This window comes from Patella vulgata, chromosome 8, assembly GCF_932274485.2.
Source record: "Patella vulgata chromosome 8, xgPatVulg1.2, whole genome shotgun sequence".
Lineage (NCBI taxonomy): Eukaryota > Metazoa > Mollusca > Gastropoda > Patellidae > Patella > Patella vulgata.
Window position 1 is genome coordinate 40,281,512 of NC_065886.2, and position 6,000 is coordinate 40,287,511.

Consider the following 6,000-nt stretch of genomic DNA (forward strand, 5'->3'; position numbering starts at 1 on the left):
CCCCCCCGGAGAGAGTATAATCGAAACATGCCTTTTCACTCGAGTGTCACTAGTTTGGGGATTGAGAGAGTTCAATTCCCAAAGGTTCAATCGAATATCCCTTATATAAAGGGGGGTTGGATGGCTAAATGGTTAGCGTGCGCGCGCTGTATCATAAAGTCTGTCATTGAGTCGACTGGCGTGGTTTCGAATCCCCGGTTGTACGTGGCAAGGATTAGGGTCGCCTGTCCAACCTCGTGGGTTTTCTCCGGGTCCTCCGGTTTCCTCCCACTGCTAAAGACCCCTACGCGCAAGCGAATTATTGAAATAAAATTAAACGATATGTTAGTCCCGAAATGACCTAGTTTGTGTCGAGTGGACGTTAAACCCCATTTCTCTCTCTCTCCCTTATATAAACCTCTGGTTGTGGAGAACCAACTTCAAGGGAGATCAATCTTTCTATTGGATCATCTTCAACTGCAGACGGCCTGTATTTGTCATGTTATGAAGGAACTATGTTACTAATAATTGGTCTTAGCACGCCATCCTCGTGTACGTATATAAGTCCTGGAACAACGAGTGTATATGCAAACAGGAGACCTCTTGAAACAATTATTGTCTCTAACTATTCTTGAGAACTGTACGCGTTATCGTCATTCGAACAAGACGACTGAATAAAATCATCTCCTCGCAAATTAAGGCTCCTGTCAAATCTAATAGACTCAAGACTTAATTTCAAGAAATCAGATTTCAAAATAAGCCTCCAAAAAAAAAACCACCTCCCACAAACCCGTAAACTTGGCGATTACGGGAACGTTTCACCATCAAAAGCGAGCTTTACGGCATGAGATAATATTACAAACGAATCGTGGCCAGTCTAGAAAAGGTAACGCAGACCAGGGGGTTCATTTTGTTGTCTTAAAATGTGTTTATGGCGTTATCTCACTCACTAACCAATGCTTCTAGGACAATTGTAAATCGAAATAAGAGTAGCTCGTAGTCACAGTGCCGCTGTCAGGGCAAAATGTCCCCTTCCAACACGGCATGGCACATGTCTGTCTTTATTAGCTCGGTCGGTATTGACAAGTAAAACGTTAACTGCCATTTCATTTCAGTTTAAAAAAGGGTATTAAAGTAAATGACTTGTGTATAGTGTAAACAATAACTGTCGGGTAATAATGTAATCTGATCTACGATATATACGCATGTCTATAAAATACACATCACCTGTCGTAACATCAAACGTTTTTGTGGATTCATCCAAGGTCGTTTAAGGGCTTGGCCATGTAGTCTTTGCAGATTAGACATGCATCAACTGGGATAATAAAGATTGGTGTACGGCAAGCAGTTACATTTTACCCGGACAGCGGCGTTTCAAAGAAATCAAAATGCTTCTTTAGAGTTTAAGGGGTATACAGGTTGCCCCTCGATTTTTCGTTTCATCCGTACGACTCGGTGCTTTGCTTGTCAGACTCGTCGGTTCTGCACCACTAACAATGAAAGACCAGACTGAAACAGCACTTAGAACATTTTCGATAACGCCGAGATCGAGTCCGATATATTGAACCAACGCCATGCCCCCTGAGCCACCGCGGATCTCTTGCATATTTGATTTAATACAGTTGGGAGTCAAGAAAAGTTGTTCGTCCGAAGTTATAAAATCCCATGAAATCGTGAAAGGTTTTTCCCACGCAAAAGTACAAATGAAATGAAAATTAAAGAGTTTAATGTCCCAATTTTTTGCCCCATCCACAGCACAGTGCATGACGTATGATCGTCTTCATTACCCCGGTTAGTGCAGAAAAGTAGGACGTTAAATCGCAATTTATTTCATGCATATTTATATGTAATCCAGGTTGTTTTCTTCTGCCGAATGATCTTCAAATGGATAGGTTAGTAAACGTACTCATTAAACGATAATCAGTTAATTTAATTTACCAGTACAGAATGTAAGACATGCTTGGTTACTATGGCAATACGCTTTTATATCATTGTCTGGGATCGGTTCGTATTAAGCACTGGAGATTCCGCGAGATAATTTGATACGTGGTACCAAAGATATACAAATACAATATTCCAGAATAAACGATGACAAAACCCTCAGGAGTTTATATAATGAAATAGTCTTACCAAAATGCACAATATTATGGTCCAAAATGATTAAAATCGACCAATCCTAGCATTTAGGGCTATCCAAAGTTCAGATAACCCTCTGTTGATTTCTTGTCGCCATCTTTATTTCTTTATAACTGTCTATCAGTGTCTAAACGACAACTCATTTCTATCCTCGACTATTCAGCTCTTTTTTTTTCTTTTTTTTTTGTTAAATTCAAATAAGGAGAATGATTATTGGCTTTTGTATCTACGAACATCGAGACCAACATGGTATCTGGCTTCATGGTATTGTTTGAATCGTTTAGCTAAATGACAGATCTTAGGTCTTTATTATTGTTATTTTGAATACGGAGAATAATCTTTCTTGACCTTTTAAAACGAAATATCCACGAGTTCTGAAGAATATGAGAATGTCCATATAAATAAATTATTTGTCAAGATCAGGTAAAACTAAAATCTTTACCGTCTGCCCTGTCAGTCATTTTCTTTATTTCTGAATGCAAGGAATTTCATATATTATCAAATTATTATACACCCTGGCCTTAGATATAATATGCAAAAGTTTTGTGGGTACTTAAAAGGCCCTTATAGCATCATGGATTGGCAGATAAGTCTCAAATTATGAATGCAATCTATAATTTAAACGCAGCAAATATCACTTAAAATTCGAATCACGGCAAATCGAAAAATATATTTTTTTTTTACCGACCAACGAAGTTCTCCAACAAACTAAGAAAATTTTGCCTTTAATGCTCACAAGGCATCCGTGGAACCATTTAATAGGTAATAAATAAATGTTAAAAACCAACACTATTCTACCGTGATATGGATAATAAACTTCGTTAAATACCAAGCCCAATGTTACTTCAAATTTGGGGATATTTTTGGGTGTATGAAGTATTTTTTCCGTTGAGACTTTTCTTAGAAATTGGCACTAGATTGACATAAATTAGACCTGTAGGTTACCATGGCAATCATCCGTATATCACTTACAGGAATCAGGATTATTATAGAATGCAGCAGACGTGGAGTGTTTTACTGTGATTAACGTCAGGTGAGACTGAAAAAAAAGAGACTAAGATCTGATGATATGATGATTATCTTTCTTCGGGGTATGGGAGCCACGGGGACTCAATGAGTAAGACGTTGGCTCGCTAACCTGGAGCTCCCAAGTTCAATCCCGGTGTTGTCCGAGAAACTTCAGTGGTGCAGGGCAGTGGTGCCTGGTAAGGCACAATGTATAGTCGATTGGATGGGACTAAAAACCAAGGCCGCGTGCTGTAAAAGAACCGCTGGCAGTTGGAATTCAATATAAGGGTAGGCCATAGTACCGCCGCTGCCCGGGCAAAATTCTCCTCATAGCATACTGTATGGCGTATTCCCTTCTTCATGATCCAAGTTGGGGCAAAACAGTAGGACGTTAAACATCAATTCATTTCATTTCATGTTCGGGGTATACGAGACGATAATTTTCAAATTCTACAAACCACCCCAACGTAAACTGTTATCTGTTATTTTGTAATTCAAAATACAAATGCTTTATGATTGATTTTAAAATATTTTACGGATGTTGCCTTTTTACTGGCAGTGGATTTAAATCAAATTTACAAATTTCAGCCAATAGTCAATGAAACGACTCCATTCTTAAGATATTTTACGGATGCGGCCATTGTAATGGTTGCGAGTTAAAAAGAAATCCTATTACAAATTTCAGATCCTTCAAATATTTTAGTTTTATTGCTCGTGAATAAAGTCCCAAATAAAAAGCATAAAGCTTTAAGCACATTGGGACATAACTTTTTTTAAAATTAAATAAAACAGAAAATATGTAGCGTTTTGATTAAATCTTGTGAAATATTTTCGTTGTCGTTAGGGTAAAGAGATGATTTCCTTTCTGTTATTGCAGATAAGTATAGCATATCTGATTCTGTTTTTAAACGAGCTCTACGCTGATATATAATGTAGAAGACTTCTTTGGTTTAAGTCAGTTTTGAATCTAAGTTCGAGTAATCTGTCTCACAGGATACATGTGGCCGTATTCACAAAAAGTTAAATAGAAATATTTTAAGGATATGTACGTTGGCCCGTATACGACATTTAAATATTTTGTAGTGTTTGGGGTTTTGGTTTTTAGCTTTAGGTTTATATTTTTTTAGTTCTCACCTTAGTGAAAACGTTTAGACCTAGGTGAAAACCTTAGGTGGTAACTCAGTGTTACTAACTGGCCTCGTTCGATCTTGCTCCCTCATAAAATAAAAAGAAGGGTATATCTTGGGTTGATGCGGAGGCCCCAATAAATACACCATAAATTATTTGTTCGCAGTTACGTTAAGTATCATCAGGATAAGTATATTTACATATAAAGTCATGGTAATGGTATGTGGCGACGAATTATGTTAGATTAAAGTGACTATATTAGCTCCAAAAAATAAGCTTGAGCAGAAAGAAAATGCCCAGTCGGTTTCAAAACTGTTTTGAAATATTTTTTGCGATTTTTTTTCAAGGAGTTATGATCGATTACTCAAATACCTAGGCACAAAATCATGACGTCACATCACTACCAAATAACATGTAGAAGTATAGGGATTTGATCTAATACTGCTATTTTTCAGAGATTAGCCATCTTTAGAATGAAGTTCCGCATAAAAGTGTAGGCCAATGTTAAATTATATATGTTTAACAAAAACTTAATGTATATAAAACAAACTCTTGATGTAGTTGCAGTAATTCTGTTTGTTCCTATACACTTACTGGTGCGTTGACGTCACCATTTTGACTATCGGTCTGCGAGCGATTGTTCTTAACTCTTTGTGAAAAAATCGCAAAAAATATTCAAAACCAGATTTGGAACCGGATGGACACCGTCTTTCAACGGAAGCATGCTTTATTTTACTTTAAATATAAGTATGTTTCATACGAAAGACGATATATACTTCAAATTGTTTTTGTTCCAATATTTCCACATGGAGTCATCGCAACAGAACATGTAAGGGTAGGCTTATAATAAGAGTCAACAATTTTTGGTACTGTCAAAAATTCATATTTTAACATTAGCCAGGCAACAGTTTTCATTCTAAAACCCCCAAAATCGCAGCAATATCATAACCAATAGCAATGCTAGCAGACCCTTACGTGTTAGTCCAGGTGTTGTGACTTTTGCCATTATGACAGTCGGTCTGTTACTAATGGATCATAACTTACTCCTTGTAGAAAATCACCCAAACATGTTCAAAACCAGTTTTGGAACCAGGTGGGTATCGTCTTTTGAATGAAGCACACTAAATTTAGCAACGGTAATTGTGTGACCTTAAACTAGTAAAGATCTAATGACTATGACAGTCTTAAGGCCGTCTGTGTGACTTTGTTTTTTGATTTATGACGTTGGAAGTTTTGTAAAGATGCGGTACATTGAAGGCTCTATCGGTTTAATGTCACATGTTGTCCATCATGATTTACCCCGGACACGTCACTGTCAATGGACATACGTTTTGCCAACAGTAGTGATTATTATTTTGAACTATGACCATGACTAGTTTATATCAGGCGTAATGTTATATCGTGGAGTAATTTGTACTGAGTAAAAACAGTTAGTATAGTAGGACGTAATGTGGTTTTAAACGATCGGTTACCACCTAGGCGAAAAGATTATCACCTAGGTGAAAACTTTTCCACCTAGGTGAGAACTAAAAAAAACCCTCTAAACTAAAAAACCCCCACAAAACTACAAAATATTTAAAAGTCGTATATGGGCCACCATAGATATGTCATATTCATAGGTTTTCACATAGATTTTTGTTCATTTCTTCCTGCCAGGATGTTAATATTAACATTTTTTATATAGCCTAAGTATATGAGTAAATGGCTGTGACCAGGGTAACAAGTACCAATATATTCTATAATCTATTA